Below are 20,648 nucleotides of genomic sequence, written 5' to 3' on the forward strand. Positions count from 1 at the left end.
TTGCCAGTTTGAATTGAGAATGAGTAAGCAAGTCAAACATGCTACAGGATTCACTGTAATCCCAAAATCACTCTTTATTCTGAATAGGGAAGGCTAAATTATCATTATTATTTTCATTCTAAGAAACTACTTTCTAAAAATCTCCAATTATGACCAGCTTTCCAGACCATGGCAATTTTCCCACCATATTGATAAAAATGGCAGTCTAATTAGTTTGTTATATAATTTTGAACTTGGATTACATTACATTTAGTAGTCAGGAATGACTGAGCAACTATATTAACTATAGATGCTTATTTTACTTCTTGGAATAAATCTACTAATATTCTTTTCATCTTCTTTCTCTCCTTCTCGCTCTAATCTAGTCAACCATCAAGTTCTATTTATATAGTGTCTGTAACAAACCAATCTTTTAAATTCCACATATATATATATGTATATTCTCTACCTCCATAAAACTATATATGGCGTTTGTATAAAAACATTTACAGAGTGTGCCCTGATATATTGTCCTATTTGACGCTATATTTGTAGTATAGCTAAGAAGATAATATCATTACAATGGATAGTTTAAGTAATTTGACCACATAGCTCATTGACAAACAGATGCTAATCATAGGTCTTCAGATTCAAACTAAGGATGCTTCCAACAAATTAGTCTCACTAAAATTTATGAGACTATATTATGCATACATAATGTTAAAACTTATACTAAACACATGGTCAACATTATTTAATATGTCAGTCAACACAAATAAAATCATATCTTTACAATTAGCAGTTCTGTCATTTAAAAAATCGTTTGAGAATATTTATAGTAATGAACTAGCTAAAAATTAGTTTTTCAAGCCTTTCAGTTAATCTTTACAAACATGATTTAAATATTTTGATATCAAAGTATATTTAAATATTTCCCTATGCTGGACTTATTTTGTTCTATTTTTTGACATGGTAGATTTAAATTTCATGCATATGCTTTGTTTTATTTTCATGTTTTTATTTATGAAATTTGCCTACTTACAGAGAGCTTTATACTACAGTGGCAGTTCATTTTTTTCCTTCTGTTTATCTTTGAAGAAAAAGCAAACATCTTACCTCTTATGACATATCTCTTCTTTACACTTACTGTCTGTTACACAAGCTCATTCAACCCACAGCCCATGGGACACATGCAGCCCAGGATGGCTGTGAATGCAGCTCACACAAACTCATAAACTTTCTTAAAACATTATGAGACTTTTTTGCATTTTTTTTTTTTTTTTTTTTTTTTTTGTAGCTCGTCAGCTATCATTAATGTTAGTGTATTTTATGTGTGGCCCAAGTGAATTCTACTGCTTCCAGGCTTCCAGTATGGCCCACGGAAGCCAAAAGATTGGCCACCCTTGTTTTATGCCATAGGTCTTCTTGCACTTCATCTCTCCAGGTATCTGATAATCCTAATAATAACCTTAGAATTTATGGTATATCTAATGAAAAAAATCACATGACAGGAAGCAAAAAATATTGAATAGTAATTAGTTTTGGGAAACCAAATCTATGACTCAAGGTATTTTGAACTTTCAATAAATATTGCGATTTACAAAAACATGGTCCATGAATCTATTCATTAGGAAGCTACATTTTACCCTTCTCAGATGTCCTTTGTGAAATGTCTTCTGGGTTTCAGATTGAGTTTATTTTAGCTCTTACAGAATAAAAACAATGTGTTGTTTGCTCTTGGCCCTCATCCCTCAAGTATTTTGTCTCTTTTCAAGTCTATTGAGAATTGAGATTCTGGCATTTCAGAGCAAACTGTAGATAAACACCAATTTATTTTATTTTATTTTTTGAAGACAGGAGCAACTAATAATACTGCCCAATGTACACATTCTTCAAAAATCTATTACCTTAAGAATTATGAATTTATGGTGAGAATGAAATTTTCTTGTTTATTATATCAGTGATTATTGTATCTTTTTTTTTTATTTGTATGTTATACCTTCATGCTCTTTGAAAATGCTGCCTGTGGTTTTGCTAAGATGATTGCTATTTCAACAATGTCATTTAAGGTTATTTTATGTTTGTTGAAAATTCTATAATTGTTTCATAATGTTTGGAACTCCATCTATTTTTCTGAGTAGAGAATGAGATATTCATAATGTGTTCACTAATGTATCATATGATTTATAATTTTTCATTAACTCTCAAATTTCATAGTATATAAATTAAAGAAAGACGGGGTAATTTTAACAGAACTGAGATAAAGAGATTAGCATAGTTTTATAATACTTTTTGCAATATAATTTTCACTACTTTTAGGTTTTGGCCATTTTAAGAAACATAATTTTCATTTTTTTTTATTTTGACCATTTTGATTATATTGACACAAAACTGAGAAAGCTAATTTTAGAACATTAACTGAGTTGATAACATCAGCTGAGTAAAAGTCACTATAGTACAATATATATATAAAAAAGTAAATTTATTGCTAAAAATGCTGTGTACTCAAACACTTGCTATGTCATGAATGTCTTTCTGGAGTAAATATCTAAATGACGATTTTATAGCATAAATAAATATGCCATTAAAGTGTTTTTGTTACTTTTATAATGTGTTCAAATATCCCAGAAATTCCCTTTCACTGCCATCCTAAAATTAACTAAAATTTAGTTTTAGCATACAATTTTGACAATATAGCATATTATTTCGTGGGAAGCATTTTTGGACTGTGACCGCACTTGGCAGCCTCTAGGCGTGAGCGTTTACAACTTCCAAAGCCCAGGAGGGCGTGTGTTACAGTGTGCTCTTTCAGCTATGCGTCTGCAGATAACTTGTGTTAGCCCAATAGACTCTCTGCCTCATCGCAACGACAGGGGCGCCAGTGTGACAGCCTGAGTTCTTGCCCAGAGTACCCGAAGAATCAGATCACACGTGGGCTGGAAGGTTGAGTGCAAGGTTTATTGAATGGTGGAGGTGGCTCTCAGCGACATGGATGGGGAGCCAGAAGCGGAGGATGGAGTGGGAAGGTGATCTTCTCCAGGAGTCCCGCCGCCCAGGGGTCGGACTCTTCTCCAACTGTCCCTGGCTGAATTCCCCTGGGGTCTGTGTTGTTCTGCCGTTGCTGGTCGGCTGGTGTCTCTGGTGTCTGCTGGTGTGCTCCCATTTTCCTCTTGACGCCCAGCCACTTGTGTCTGTGACCACTTAAGGTCTCAGGTTTCTATGGGCACAGAAAGGGAGGCATGGAGGGCTAGAGTGATCTTGGAAAATGCAACATTGGGGCGTAAAAAGAGGAGTGTCCGAGAGTGGAGCCCTAGCCGGGGTCTTTGCCCTTCTCTTCCCAGCACTTCCCTTCCTCCATCCTGTACCACACCCAACAAATAATTTAAAGCACGTATTTGTGCAAAGCATCATATATGGCGCAGGAGGTATAATGAAGAATAAGGCAGTTTCTAGTTTCAATAAGTTCACCACGGATTTGAGTAAATCCATGTAAATCTCCAGTGTACAGGCAAGAAATAAATTGAAAGTCTAATATGTCAAAGGCATTTTTCTTGAAAAGGAGCATTTGATTAATATTCAAACACTTGATTATTCTTAATAATTTTGTCAAAATTATCAGTGGATATATACAGACTGGAGGAAATAAAATATATGATGATTGTAGTCTTAAAGTACGTGCTACAGAAACTAATTGAGTAAGCATGTTTTTGATCAAACCATTTGATTTAAATTTTGTATTTATTAAATTCTTTTTTCTCTGAGCCAAGCAAGAATAAATATAACTTACAAAAATCATAAGCATCTAAATATAATTATTTTGGATAAAAATATGAGGTAAACTGAAATAATTAATTGATTAATTAATTATAAATTATCAGAATCAAGAGAGATTCAAAAGAAGCACATACTACCTGGTACTGCACAATATGTATCTTTTGTGATGAAAAATAGTCTGAATATGAGCTTACTGACCACTTCAGCAAAATGCAAAAAATAAAGTATGTTGACAGTACTAAACATTTAATACCTATCAGGATTTCAGGAAGAGAATTCTTTTTATAATACTGACTTTTTAGGAAAACTTTCTATATAGGTGTATATGCATATGTATGTGTGTGTGTGTGTGTGTGTGTGTGTGTGTAGAGATAGAGAGAGCAATATCTTGATTAACAATGCTGAAATGAATGTATTTTTTACTTTTATTTTAGTGGCCCTGTATTAGAAAGAGGGTAACTCCTACTAAAAAATGTGTTTTAAATGATTCAGATTTGGAGAAGATAGAAATAATAACCCAATCAATAGTATAATCCTGTGGTGGACCACTTAGATCTTCCAATAAATATTAGACAAGTACAGAAATATATATATATATATATATATATATATATAACATATCTCTCAGTCAATCCTTTATGTACATTACTTATCCATTATAACTTTACATTATGATTTGAGTATTTTGAGGCTCTATTTCCTGGAAATAGCCTGGAGTACACTGACACTATTTGACTCTCATAGCAAAAACCAATAGAGGAAAATTCTTAAATATCAAAAAATCAATTGAGGTAATGTAACATATTTTCTTGAAAATTAAGGAGCCTATTAAGTTCGACTACAAAAAGTTGTTGTGTGATATTTTGGAGGTTAAAGAATATGTGTGTATGTGCCTGTTGTGTTTGTGTAGCAGTAGTAGGTTTACGAACTTCAATGGAACCTGGCAGAAATGTAATATCTTTAGGCTATTATTTTGCTGAATATTATTTAATCCATGAAACCATTTAAAAATGTATATCTTAAAGTCAGAATAATATACAATTATAGTGCCAGGCAATTTGGATGTTAGCATAAATTTGATAACCAAATGATTTTTGTCACCCGCAAAATGTTCATCATCTCTGGAGGGCAGATATCGCACCTCCTGTTATATCTTCGTTTTTTGATAGAATTAATAAAGAAAACTTTTTTTCTTCTATGAGATGTTAGTTTTGGTTCTTTTAATAAACTCAAGTTATTAGATTTAAAAGTTTCTATAACAAATGCACACACACACACACACAAACTCATTCTTTTAAAAAATCTTTTCTAACAAGCAGAATTGAATTGATGTGTGATCTTGACTGAATGTGTCTCTGAAATTTTTATATTGAAACCTAACACCCAATGTGATAGTATTAGGAAGTGGGGATCTTCGTCAGTGATTGGGTTATGATGGGAACATTCATGAATAGGACAAATGATCTTATAAAAGAGGCCTCTGAATGAGCCTTTGTCCCTTTGTCATGTGAGGACAGAGCCAGTGAAAAGACATCATCTTTGAACTAGAAAATGAGCGCTCAGCAGACATTGAGTTTGCCACATTTGATTATGAACTTCCCAGCTTCAAGAACTGTAAGAAAAAAAAAAAAAGTTTGTTGTTTATAAACCACCCTGTCTGTGGTATGTTGTTATAGAAGCCCAAATAGACTAAGGCAATGTATTACTGTTCTATTGTTACATTAATTGTAAATAAATGTGGTACATAAAAAGGGATTTTTTTAAATTTTGAAACTTAAATGTTACTTTTATATTGACAAATTATAGGTGCAATATGTTTATAGGGTACAAAGTGGTGTTATGATTTTTTATCATAATGTGGAATGGTGAAATTAAATTTATTACATATTCCTCACCTCAAATATTTAACAATTTTGTGAATAAAACATTTGAAATTTTCTCTGAGTAAAATGTATATGTACAATACTCAACTATTAGTTGTATTCACAATGCTGGATATTAATCTCAAAGAAATGAAAAAATAAGAAATCAAATGAATTGCATGTGAATATGAACTTGACTTATTAACATACATCAAGGTATAACAGATATTCAATATCACATTTATAAGTTCTGAATATCACATTCATAAATTTATAAATTCCAAATAAGATACAACAGATATTCAATATCACATTTATAAATCACACCTAATTAACAAAAGTGTCCCAGGTTTCCACATGTGCCCTAGTTACAAATATGGTACGTGTAAAACAAATCAGTTGGTTTAAGATTACCACAAAGAGACTGATTATCACTGGCAATTTGGATAATTTTTCAGTAGTGAATGATGGTTCATTGAATATATGGTAAGCATAAATAATGGTAGTTACCAAATAGTCTGAAAAATACCACATTGATAAATGAGTAAAGAAAAAATAAATAACTTCTTAGAAATTAAATGGTCTTAATCATGTGATTAGAATGATATTATGTAAATTCTGTCTGAAAAGAGTAGTAAAGATACATAAAGAAATATAAAGTTTATTAATGTTTTACCTGTAAATTATTTTTAAGCTTCTTACTTTAACTTTTATTTTTTAGCATGTTTTCTCTTTCTTCATTTCTGTGTATGGTGTAAATCTCTGTGGTTGAGTATGTGTTTTTCCAAGTGGAAGTGGCTCTTGCTCTTGTGAGAGGTCTTGGCAGAGGGAAAGAAAACTCACAGTCTTCAACTCATTCACTATGTTGACTACAGGAATTAATCCGAGTTGTCTTGACCTTGGTTTTCTCAGCTATACAACAAGAGATTTGTATTATGTAACTAATGAAATCATTCTTACTTTTACAATTCCATGATAATCTATGGATTTATTTTCACTTCTTTAAATAGTATTCTGTTATTGAGAATCTCTAGAGGAAATTTTTTTTTTTCTATTTTCAATCTCCTATTTTTTTGTTGTTGTTACACTAATTGTCTCAAACACTCAAATGTTGAATAGTTAGTTGATGGAATTTGATTAGGTTTGAGAATAAATATGTTTCTCTTCTTTTTTATTATTTTTTAAATGTTAACTTCTTCCAGTGTCTCTGAGAATCTTAATAACATGCATCTGTTACTACTTAGACATTATACTAGAGAAATAGCTACCATATTTTGAGTGCTAAATGACTTTCAAGCACTGTGCAGGCACCTGTAAACCTTACGTATAAATCCTTACAGCTACTCTGAAAGGGTGATATTTATTTACACTTCAGACATTAAGAAACCAAGACAGGAAAGAGGGTAAAGTTTTGCCCAGAGCCAGACATCATTAAGTTGTAGAAACTGATTTAAACTTAGGCCTGCATCATTCAAAAGTTATTTTTCTTTCTAGCACATCACATGAATTTAAGAGTTACTATAAAAATTGAATGTATAAATAGTCTTAAGGCATTTATTGAAGAATTTGAAGGGAAATCATTTACATTTATCAAATAGAACCAGTTTATTTGAATTTTTGGAGTCACAGAATAATTTTAAATATGTTTTTCTTCCAGGACAACCCGAGTTATGACACTTGAGAGCAGGAACCAGAGTGATAAGGGTGCTATCCTTTACTGTCAACACTCAGTCTACTAACTTTCACGTGGAACCTTTCAATAACTAGTTGAATTAGATTGAATTAAACAACATGCTAACTCCTTTTGTTTCTCAGGCATGTAAAATATAGCTATTTAGGTACTTTTTAAAAAATCTTGACTAATGAATATTTTTGTTACAATAAACTGTCAGTGACAAAAAATTAGATTAAGGTTATGGGATATAAACCCCAATATTGCCAGGTGCAGTGGCTCTCGCCTATAATTCCAGCACTTTGGGAGGCTGAGGCACGTGGATCACCTGAGGTCAAGTGTTCGAGACCAGTCTGACCAATATAGTGAAACCTCGTCTCTACCAAAAATACAAAAGTTAGCCGGGCATGGTGGCCTGTGCCTGTAGTCCCAGCTACTCGGGAGGCTGAGGTAGGAGAATTGCTGGGACACAGGAGGTGGAGGTTTCAGTGAGCCTAGATGGTGCCACTGCACTCCAGCCTGGGTGACAGAGTGATACTCCGTTTAAAAAACAAACAAACAAACAAACAAGTAAACACAGCATTGCTTGTACAAGTTAATGGGCAAAGCTTTGGGATTCCTAGGCAGCAGATTTCACATGTATTTTATGACATTTTATGACATGGTGAACAAAATTATATCACAGTTATGTTCCCTATCTAAAAGTATGTTCTTTTAAACCACCTTTGAAACCAGTGACCATCTTGCAAAAATTACAATAAAATCTGTAATATTTTCTGGAATGTATTATAATGGGAATCATAGAAATGAAAAAGAAAATTTTTAATGTCTCTGAAAAATCTTACATTGAGTAAGTCAAGTAACTCAAGTGACTACAATTGACTTGTAATTTATGAAGCTTATTATGAAAGGCGACAAAAAAGAAGTTATATTTGGCAATTAATGTCAGGGGCAGTGTGAAAATCGAGTTAATAAAGGTTACATTAAAAAAGTATTTCTTTTGGAAAACAAAAAAAATTCGAAAATATGTAAATAAAATGTTTCTTTCAAAAGACGATCTCTCAAAAGGGAAAAAACAAGTTCATAAAATTCATAAATTTGAAGTCATTTTGAGAAAGTGGTCAATATAATAAATGAAATCAAACACTTGGGTAAAAATATTTTTAATTAAAAATGATATAAATAGTAATTCAAGTGTCATATATTATTGTTTTCCAAAATGTTAAATTAAATTATTCATTACTTTCTATTAGTGGCAAATTATTTGTCTATTTGTGACTAAAAATAAAAGATTCTTGAAGGAAATAAACCATTCCTGAAATCAAAATCAAATAGAAATTAGTAATGTATTATTTTGCAAATCAATACAAAAGAAAGTTACTTGGTGGAATAATGGGGGAAAATCCCACTGATACATTATATTTTATTCATTCATTTACCTTCAAGGCTGCAGTGAGGTATGGTCGTATCACTGCACTCCTGCCTGGGTGACAGAGTGAGACTCTGTCTCTAAAAAAATAAAAATAAGCATTTGCCATTTGACAACTATTTTAACAATACCTTGAGATACAATGTGTTGAAGATTGATGGTCTCTGTTCTCTGTGTTTCTGTCACAAAAGCTCTAGATAACACTGCTTTCAAAACAAAGGATTGTGGTAGTGGAGTCTTCAGGAACGCTTTGCATTCTTCATTCACTGCAACTGTAAAGAAGGTCACTAACAGGGACTTGGGATGAAGGAGGAGTTATTGGATACATGGAGGAAGATAATAATTGAAAGAGTAAAGGGAAGTATAATCTCATTTCTGAGCAACATCAAGGACCTTCTTCAAATAAATGATCTTTAGCTTAAAATGAGACCCATATCGTGGACGTGTGTCTTTCTCCAGCCATGTTCAGCAGCAGTAGGCAGAGAGTTAACTTTTAAAGGGATTAGGGTTTAGACAAGTAAGGAGCAAGATATCAGAGGACATACGAAACAAAGTGAATTTAATGACTGATCATGAACTTTCAGTTGTATACAGTGGGAAGAAATGAGGCTGGTACCTATAAAAGAGTTATAAGATCTATAATTCTAGTTTCTGGTGTGTTGAATGACTGTTAGAATTGGGGTTCTGGAGGGAAAAAACTAGAATGATAGAAGGAGGTGGAGAGTTGAATGTTTTAAGCAGATGATGAGTGAGGAAATTGAAATTACTATAGGAAAAAGTATGGGCTATAACTAATAGTAGGTAGCTGAAGTGAGGGTAAAGACAAGCTTAGTGGAGGAGAAAAAACAAAAGAACCAACAAGTCCAGTAATTGAATGAACCTCCTTCAAACATTTTGAAGTCATCAATATGTCAATAAAATTCTGCATTATTTTAATTACAAATGCCAAAAATCAAATCTCTCATGCCTAATTTTAGTTGTATCAACTATTGTATTAAAATAGCCACATAAGTTTTAAAATATAATATTACATGCATGTTTTGTTTTAGAAAACTTGAAGACAATTTCTTATAAAAATTATTGACCATGTTTTGCCATAAGTAGTAAGATTTTCATACATCATATTGGATCAAATTCTGGAACATAAAACTTCTTCATTTCTTTTAACATCTTAACAAATATCCTAGCACTATGAAACAATGATGTCTAGTAGAAATAAGTGATTGCATATATAATTTTAAATTTTCTACTAGGCATATTTAGAGATGGATAAAGTAATAGGTAATAATTGATCTTACAATATATTCATTTAGCCCAATATAGTTAAAATATTATCCTTTCAATATGTAATCAATATAAAAATTGTCAATGAAATGAAATAGTTCACATTTTTCCTTTGATATTCTGTGCATATTTTATACTTATAGCACATGTTAATTTGAACTAAACCATTTCAAGGGTTCAATAGCCATATTTGACTGACTATAGGTTATAGTAATGAATAGGGCAAGTTTAAAGTCATATTTCACATCATTTTATCAACAGTATAGGCCTAAAGTCATGTTTGATATTACTTTATCAAATTAATGTGGTATTATTTGTTAGAAAATACTATATCACCTTAAAAGTTTTATTTTTTTATCTGATATTTTTACTGATTATTAGAACATATTATTATTCAAAAAAAAAATAAAAAAGAAGAGAGAGCGAAACATCATATGGTACAAACTGCAGGCTGGTGAATTAAAATAATTGATTTATTCATAGCTTGATTTGGTGAGTTTCTATAATACCTTAATTATATCAATAGTTCATTCCCTTAGAAGTTGTTTCATTTGTTCTACCTTTTGCACTCCTACTGATGAAATAATGGCTTTGTTTCTCTGCATCTTTTCATTTATGGCATTGGTTTCTTGGTTTTTTGACTCAATATAAACTAGAAAATACTATGAAGAGTATTCAATAGAAATTAACTGTCAACTGTGTCTGTTCCAATTTAGTCATTAAATGTATACTGTCTGTGTAAAAAACATCCCTTGATTTCACATTGTTAAAGATTAATTCAGGTGGTTGCTTTTAGGGAACATTGGTTCTGTACCTTTTAATTTGGGTGTGAATTGAATAAACGGCCTTTCAACTTTTGCCTCTGGTTTGAGTCTTACAGTGCCACATAAATGGTGTAAGCCACCTTCGTTCAGCTCAATCACACGAAGTATGCATTTCAATTTCATATAATAATTGTATTCTTCCAGTGTACTTCTTTCCAGGGGCCTAGATCCTTTTCTTGAGGCAAGTTATTCATGAAAGAGCCTCTTCAAGGTTAACTGCTATTTTTACTGTTTAAATATCCTCAAAGCCTTTTCTTCTTAAACCCACAAAATTACTGTCTTTGTCTTCAAACTCCACTCTTCCAAATATAGGTATCTATAGAGGTATGATGGATTTTTCAGTTTAGATAACATCATTTACCACAACTTTGTAGCACTCCAATATTTTTTGGATAATCTAAATATGAATTATACTAGCAACATATGCCTTTTAAGAGCCAGTATTTTCCTTCCTTATGCGTGGTTTCTGTGTAAGGGTTCTATAGCTACTCACATAAAAGCATCCTTCCTCATTAACAGCCACAAAATGAACTTATCTGTGCAATAGAGAGTGCAGCGGGATAGGTGTATACTGACCTAAGAAGGCATTTGCCACATGAGTATCAGTCTGCTATTTATCAAATAAAGTCCTCCTCTCTTCAGTTTTGCTTTCTTTTTTCTAAAACATCTAAAAGATTTATAGCAAGTAAATATTATCTATTTTTCAAGTACTCAATATAAGTAATGTGCAAATGGTAGCAACAATAATCTTTCAGAAGGATGAAGGCTAAGAATAAGATCCAGCAGTGAAATTTGGCATCTGAAGATGCAAATAGAATATATATATATATATATATTTATTTATATATAAATATATATGCCATCTTCCGTGCACCTGTCTGCTTGTTACGTGGTATAAATCTTGAACCCCTTTTGCTTGGTATGTTTTCATCAAAGTCAAAAACTTTTGTTGTCTATACACTGTCATTAAAAATGATTTAAAATATACCATTTCTACAGCTTCTGCTAAGAATGAGCAGCTCCTCAACCTGTTCACCAAAGCTCTAGTACTTTTCCGGTATTTTTGTCAACATTTCTGAATGTTTGATATGGGAGAAAGAAAATAAATAAACTTACAAATTAAAGTAAAAAAAAATAATTGCTCCCACATTATCCTTCATTCTACTCATGTCTAAATATTTTAACTCCTTTAGTAGCACCATTTTAGGTGTTGTAAAATACTCAGGGCCTTAAATATTATAGGTACTCAAAAGTACTTTTCATTAGTTGTGTGAAGTTACCATAAGTCCCAGTACCCCTAGCTATTCTGAGGATAGTGCTTACTATAAGTAACAAAGCCAAGTTTACATCTCAGCCTTTCTGTAGAGAAATCATCAAGTTGTTTAAGTTTGTCATTGACTTCTTGCTGTGTTAGGTTCACATGTTCTCTCTTAAATCTTGGCACAGTTTTTCTACTAACACGTGGTTTCCTGGTGGAAACTTAAAGTCCAACACCTGTTCCTGTCAAACAAAAATAAAAATTAATGTAGGCAAACCTCATAATTTCTTGTTCCCATTAGAAAAATACATCTCCTAGTAGTAATTCTCAACAAAACTAAAGAAACTGAAAGCTAAATTATTGTTTAAAATGTTTTCATTTTTATATTAGTTAAAAGAATTGCATTTATGAGAGTATACTTTCAGGAAAAAAATGTTGTTGGGCTTTATATTTGACATATTTAAAACTCTCAAATTGTACCAAATCCTCTTATTTTCAGTATCTGTTATGTTCATAACTTTCATGTATATCTGAAAACCCAGAGAAATAATTTTTAAAAGATGAAATGTGTTTAATATAAGTAAAGAAAGTAACAAATTATTTCTACAAATATAGCATATATTAGAAACTACATTTATAAATATACTAGATACAAAATAGTTTTCTTATAAATAAGTCAATTTAATCTTTACTTAAAAGAGAAACAGGGCCAGGAGGAGTGGCTCACGCCTGTAATCCCAGCACTGTGGGAGGCCGAGGAAGATGGATTGCTTGAATCCAGGAGTTTGACACCAGCCTGGGCAACATGGCAAAACCACATATTTATTAAAAATACAAAACACTAGCTGGGCATACTGGTGCACACCTGTGGTCCCAGCTACTCAGGAGGCTGTGGTGGGAGAATCATCTGAGCTCAGGAGGTGAAGGCTGCGGTGAGCTGAGATCGCACCACTGCAGTCCAACCTGGGCAACCAAAGAGAGGCTCTGTCTTGAAAAATAAAATTAAATAAACATACAAAATGTATATCTCAGCATTTAATAGACCTAAATGCAAAATAACCCCAAATAGTTAATATTTTTTCATGCATACAATAAAATTATTATCTTAAATGGTAGGTAAAAATATAGCCATCTGAGGTTCAAAATTAACTTGGATATTAACATTTATTTTTATTGTGAATTCAAATGTTCTTGCAAGATTTCTCCACTCTAGTTAGATACAGTTCCCTGGACTCCCTATGATTTGTAACAAAGATTTCACACATTTAATCCATCTGGCCTTTGAAAACAGCCTGTACTTGGCCTACCTCAAGGTTAGGGAGCAGTGATTTTTCTCCGTAAAACTGTTTGGACAGGGTGTGGAGTCAGTCTTATCTCTAGCATTCACAGTACAGTTCTCAACCTACACTAAAGCCATTCAGCAATTGATGTACATGTTTAAAATATTTAATATCAAAATACAGTATGCAATAAAGGCATTGAAGGTAAGCCAATGATTTCATGTACATGTTATCATATTGTAGTGTAGGCCCTGATACTCTCCCTGGCTAGTTAAATGAGATAGGCTTACTCAGTTATGCATCCAGCAACATATTATCGGGGAGACATAATGTCAGACACAAATTAAAGCAATAAGGACAGATTTAACTCAGTAACATTATTGCAGTAAGGAAAAGAGTCAAGCATGAACTGAACTTAGATCCCAGCAAACAAAGGCAGGAAACATTTTACAGGCTTGGGTGTGCTAAAGGAAAGGCGTTGATTGGTGGGAAGGGGCCAGGTCCCTGTGACCAGGCCACATGGATTTGCCTATTGGGAGGAGAAACAAATATCTGTCTTTATAACAAGTTGAAGTTAGGTGCCCACAAATGGTAGGCCTTTATACTTTCACCAGGCCCGGGAGCTATATTGAGAGAGTCAGTTCCCTAACTATTACCATTTCAGAGGTGGCTCTCAGGTCTTTGAGAAAACAGTTTTGATTGGTAGATTTGCATCTCAAAACACAGAGGGTCAGGTTTGGTGGCTCACCGCAGTAATCGCAGCATATGGGAAGGAGGTGGAAGGACAGCTTGACAACAGCCTGGGCACAAAGCCAGATCCTGTCTTTACAAAAAATTAGCCGAGCCTGGTGGCCTGCTCCTGGAGTCCCAGATACTCAGGCAGCTGAGGCAGGAGGACCGCTTGAGGCAAGGAGTTTGAGGTTACAGTGAGCAATGATTGTGCCACTGCACTTCACTCTGGCCTGGGCGACAATTCAGTGCTGTCAAAAAAAAAAAAAAAAAGAAAGAAAGAAAAAAGCAGAGAAAGGTTTGATAATTGACAGATTTTTAAAGTAATCGCCCTAATAGGGAATTGAGGGAGATATCTGCCTATCACCAGGTTTTAGCTGGAGCAAACGGTACATTTTCCTGCCAACACTGAATGTTCTCAGGCAGATATTTTAAAGGTGGTCATCTGAGGGTCACACAGCTGAATGCTGCTAGAAGTCATGCTAGAGTGTGGTCAAGCATCACAGAGCAGAGATTAGGATGAGTTTGTAGTATGTTAAGAGTTCTGCAGATCTCAATATTAATAGCCTTTGTTAGACTTTTTTCATTACATTTTATTTCTGTGATGTATCTCAATTTTAGTTACGACTCACGACTACAAAAGAAAGTGAGGGTGGGAGTGGATGAAATATAAAGTAATAGGGTATGTCTATTTTTCCTATAACTGTGTATCTGTGTGTTAAGAAAAGCAGTCTCACTGCTATATAGGGAATGAGGAGTGGGCATGGATAGTCTGGAGTCAATGCTGACTTACTGTGTGAACTGGGGCAATATTTTTAGTGTTTATGCCACTTCCCTATGATCCAATAGATGAAGGACTTGGATTAAATACTCTGTAAAAACACTTCGGGCCTCTAAAACTCTGTGGAGGTATGTGTCTAATTTAACGACATTGTCAATTACATCTAAATACTATAAAGTACACTAAAAGCTGTGTAGCACACCAGAGGAGGCAGCATTTTTCTAAACTTTAAGATGTAAGTCAAGCGTGATGGCTTTATGGAGATGGCTTTTGCAGAAAGTCAATTGTGAGGGCATTTCTCACTTCAGAATATTTGAGATCAGTCACAAGGTTATCCTATATTCATTCAGTTGTTCGGAACATTTCATTCTGTACTACCTGTACATGACAAAATTGTTTTCAAGCCACATGTTCAAATTGGGATACATTATTTATTCATTTGTTCAGTGACTCAGTTGTTTATTTATTCCATAGCTTCTTGAAAGTTTACGAGTAGTCTCATAATGTTTCACTGAATACTGATAGAGAACATAAGAACTGTTTCCACTATATATATATATATATTTTTTTTTCAAGCTCACATATGAAAATATTTACAACATAAAACATGGACAATCACTAAATTAACTTCACTTTGCACGAGCCATTTTTAAAAATTACCCAAAGAAGAAAATTATTTTAATGTTATCATTTTCACTATTTGCTTCATCTAGCAAGTTTAAACATAACTATATATTAGCTAATTTTAATAGCATGTATTTTTTCTGATTAAAAGTCATATATAGTTATTGCAGAACATTAGGAAAATATGGAAAACATGAGAATTTTCCAATAAAAATATAAATAAAAAATAGGATGATATTAAATATTAAACTTCATATTATTTTTATTTTCAAAGTAAAGTAGTCAATTAAGAGACACAATCTGCAGAAAACTATTATATATTATCAGTCCAAGAATGGTAACTACAGTCTTCCTAGTAAGCAATATTAAAAAGAACAGCTGGTCTCAAAGGCACACATTGGATTTGTCAATCCATTCTATATATATTTCCCAGATTTCTACACAGCTGTAACACTTTTGTTTTTATTTATATGAATTTCTCAGTGTTTATGACTTTTCTGAAATCTACACATCTACAAGTAAGCCCAGCAAGTCATAATTCTCTCTCTTGAATTTTTCACTCAACTTGACCCTGTCTATATAGGTTTGATATTGCTTGTCAATCACTATTTAGCTTTTCATGAATCAACATTGCTTTATTCCTTTTTTTTTTGAGACGGAGTCTCGCTCTGCCGCCCAGGCTGGAGTGCAGTGGCCAGATCTCAGCTCACTGCAAGCTCCGCCTCCCGGGTTCACACCATTCTCCTGCCTCTGCCTCCCGAGTAGCTGGGACTACAGGCGCCCGCCACCTCGCCCGGCTAGTTTTTTGTACTTTTTAGTAGAGACGGGGTTTCACCCTGTTCGCCAGGACGGTCTCGATCTCCTGACCTCGTGATCCGCCCGTCTCGGCCTCCCAAAGTGCTAGGATTACAGGCTTGAGCCACTGCGCCCGGCCGCTTTATTCCTTATAAGCTAACTTTATAAGCTAACTTTTCTTTTGTATGATTCTCAGACCAGGACCATGGGCAAGAGGATGAGTGTGTATATACACACACACACACACACACTTATATACACATTTTTTTTTATTTTTTTACGTTAGCTTCCTGATACATGTGCGAAACTTACAGGTTTGTTACATAGGTATACATAGGTATATGTGTGCCATAGTTGTTTGCTGTACCTTTCGAAGCATTATCTAGGTTTTAAGCCCTGCATGCATTAGTTATTTATCCTGATGCTCTCCCTCCCCTTGTCCCACCCCCAACAGGCCCCAATGTGTGTTGTTCCCCTCCTTGGGTACATGTGTTCTCATTGTTCATTTCCCACTTATGAGTGAGAACATTTGGGTTTTTTTTTTCTGTGTTAGTTTGCTGAAAATAATGGCTTCCAGATCCATCCATGTCCCTGCAAAGGACATGATCTCATCCCTTTTGTGGCTTTGTAGTATTCCATTGTGTATATGTACCACATTTTCTTTAACCAGTCTATCATTGACAGACATTTGAGTTGCTTCCATGTCTTTGCTATTGTGAATAGTGCTGCAATAAACATATATGTGCATGAGTCTTTATAATACAATGATTTATATTCCTCTGGGTATAGAATCAGTAATGGGATTGATACTCGTGTATGCAACACAAATATTTCATGATGCATTTTTCAGCTCCATTAGCTTATTTATGTTCCTCTCTAAACTGGTTATTCTAGTTAGCAGTTCCCCTAACCTTTTACCAAGGTTCTTAGCTTATTTGCATTGGGTTAGAACATGCTCCTTTACCGCAGCAAAGTTTGTTATCACCCATCTTTTGAAGCCGACTCCTTTCAGTTCATCCACCTCATCCTCCTTCCAGTTCTGCTTCCTTGCTGGAGAGGTGTTACAATCATCTGGAGGAGAAGAGACACTCTGGTCTTTTGGGTTTTCATTGTTTTTTCGTTGATTCTTTCTCATCTTCTTGAGCTTGTCTAGTTTTGATCTTTGAGGCTGCTGACTCTTGGATGAGGTTTTTGTGGGGACTTTCTTTTGTTGACACCATTGTTGTTGCTTTCTGTTTGTTTGTTTTTTCTTTCCATAGCGAGGTCCCTCTTCTGTAGATCTGCTGTGGTTTGCTGGGGATTCACTCAGGCCCTATTCATCTGGTTCACTCCCATGCCTGGAGATGTCACTCTAGGAGGATGAAGAATGGCAAAGATGGGTGCTTGCTCCTTCCCGGGGGATCTCTGACCTTGAGTGGCACCAACGTGTTATCAGTAGGAATACTCCTGTACAGGATGTCTGATACACCTTGTTGTGGGGGTCTCAGCCAGTTTGGTGGCTTGGGAAGCAGGAACCATTTAACGAGGCAATTTTGCCGTCCCTTGGTGGAGGAGGTGTGCTGCACTGTGGGGAAACCCACTTGTCTGGGTTGCACAGATTCCTCAGAGCTAGCAGGAGGAAAGATTAAGTCTGCTGGTCTGCAGAGACTGTGGCCACCGCACCCCACCCCATGCAGGGGTTCAGGCCCAGAGATATCAGAGTTCTCTCCCTGAGACCCTGACTGGAGTTGGAGTTCCTGCAGGGAGGCCCAGCAATCACAGTGTTGACTGCCATCCTTCCTCCAAGGAGCTCAGGTGGCTTAGATAGAAGGCAGAGGCAGCAGTGGTGATAGTTGCCCCTCCCATATGGAACTCGGCAGGCTTAGGCCAATTCGATTTCAGTGGCTGTTGAGAATCTGCACAGCTCCATGGTTGAGACTCAAAGTCCTGGTGGCGTGGGCTCTTGAGTGGGATCTTCTGATCCATGGGTTGCACAGTTCCATGGAAAAAGCACAATTTCTCAGGCTGGGTACCATGCTCACTCACTGCCTCCCTTGGCAGGGGGTCAGGGGCTCCCCTGCCCCATGTAGCTCTCAGGTCGGCTGTGATACCTCACTGCTCTTCCTTCCTCTCCATGGGTCACAACAGCCACCCAGTCAATACTAATGACAGAACCTGGATACGTCGGTTGCTGGTGCAAGACTCACTAACTGTTTTGGATCTTTCCCATGGGAGCCTCTAATTGCTGTTGCTTCTAGTCGGCCATCTTGACTCTGCCCCAAATTCTGTATCTTTTAAGGGTCTAATGACAAGAGAAGAATGAAGTTATGAGACAAAGAGCAACAAAGACCTTTTCACGCACTAGGACAAGATGAAATTTTACCAGCAATTGAGTTCAAGGAGGTTTACATAATTTTGAAAAGTGAAAAGTATCAGGTCCACTCTCACATTTTCTTCACAAAAGTTTGGAGATGATGCAGGGTAAAATATATGTCAGCCGTATATATTTTTGGACTCATTTAAAATAATTAGAACAGAACAATATCCTATTTTGTCAATATATTTAAATATATAGTTTTTAAGTTCAGGTGTTCTTTGAGGTACTTGGGTCTTTGGAGGAAATCAATTGTGATATGTTTTATATGAGGAGGTAAAATGCCCAATAAATACTCAGAAATAAAAAACCATTGAAAATAATAAAGAAAGACATACTCAAATTTGCATATTTTCATTTAGAACTATTAGAGGTTCATAGTGATTCAAAACAAAAGCCAAGATAAATATTATTAATTATCTTTTTATTGGTTATATTTATTATCTGCTGAGAAGAGTCTCATTTTATCCTCTTAGAATTTTTGAATCATATATTTATTATAATATTGCTCATGTGTTTTGAATAATTTTGTTAGGATTTACAGAAGGAATGTAGATTCCATATATTTAACAATGGTATATAGACCAAGGCAATCACAAACTAGGATCTTATTTCACTGTGGTTCTAGCCTCTAAAGTGCCTGGTATTGTTTATGGGACATGATATTACAAGGAGTCAATATTATGTCATGGTAATGGGTGTGGGATCTGCCCATAAATGAAAGGCAATAATATTTACGTCACATAGTATCTGTGTCACAGAATTATAAAAAGTAAAATTGTATATTTTAAAGCTTTTATAAATTTCTTGACATATCATAAGTAAACATTCAATAAACTGTGGCTGTTTTTACTGAGAGCACTTTTCTAGGTTATAAGTGTTCTGCAAGTTTTTCTCTTTCTCTCAAAAACTAAAAAAACAAACTCTTCTCACTAGAACAGTTTTAAGGATACAGAACATATACAGAGAAACCATTCTCTGGGAAATTGATAGCAACGTTAGACATTTGGCAAAGTGTATAACAGAGAATCAGATGTCTGCTAGTTCAGTACAATTAAGAAGATTGATGAAAAAGAAATTAAGAAAGAAATCTAATTTACAATAGCTAGAAAAAAACTCAAAGGATAAATTTAACCAATGAAGTAAAAGATCTTTACAGTGAAAACTATAAAACACTGATAAAGAAATTGAAGAGGAAACACATACAAAATGAAAAGACATTCCATATTTATGAATTGGAAGAATTAACATTGTTAAAAATGATCGATCATACTACCTAAAGCAAGCGACAGATTCAATGCCATCCCCATCAAAATGTCAATGACATTATTCACAGAAATAGAAAAAAAAAATCTAAAATATGTATAATATGAAACCACAAGAGGCACAGTATAGCAAAAGCAATCTTAAACCAAAACAACAAAATTGAACGCATCACACTACCTGACTTAAAAAACTAATGTAACTAAAACAGTATGGTACTGGCACAAAAACAGACACATAGACCAATGAAACAGAATAAAAGTCCCCAAAATAAATCCACATATTTACAAACAATTGATGTTCCACAAAGGCACCAAGAACATGCACTGAGGGAAAGGACAATTTCCTCAGTAAATGATTCTGGGAAAACTGGATATCCATAAGCAGAAGAATAAAACTAAATCTCTATCTCTCACAACATAAAATAAAATCAATTCAAAAATAAAGCCTTAAATGTAAGACCTGAAACTATGAAACTACTAGAAGAAAACAGGACAAATGCTTCAGAACACTGAATTTTATGGGTAAAACCTCAAAAACACAAGCAAAAAAGAAAAATAGACAAATGGGATTATGTCAAACTAAAGGATTCTGCACAGCAAAGAAAGCAATCAGAGAGTGTAGAGAGAATCTACAGAATGGGAGAACATATTTGCAAGCTAGAGATTAATATGCAGAATATACAAGGATATCAAACAACACCAAGAAAACAAATAAACTGATCTTAAAAATGGGAAAATG

At 34.3% G+C, this 20,648-nt stretch overlaps 1 long non-coding RNA gene across 1 annotated transcript; it reads right to left on the reverse strand.

Annotated features, from left to right (window-relative positions):
- Positions 1–1,285: 1,285 nt before the first annotated feature.
- Positions 1,286–11,631, reverse strand: LOC108585872. The gene is made up of 3 exons (XR_001902419.3): positions 8,848–11,631; positions 6,292–6,527; positions 1,286–3,196 (listed from the first exon to the last, which is right to left on the reverse strand). It is a non-coding gene; the product is annotated as an uncharacterized LOC108585872 (long non-coding RNA).
- Between the last annotated feature and the right edge of the window lie 9,017 nt (positions 11,632–20,648).

This window comes from Papio anubis, chromosome 3 (genome assembly GCF_008728515.1).
Source record: "Papio anubis isolate 15944 chromosome 3, Panubis1.0, whole genome shotgun sequence".
NCBI classification, from domain to species: Eukaryota; Metazoa; Chordata; class Mammalia; order Primates; family Cercopithecidae; genus Papio; species Papio anubis.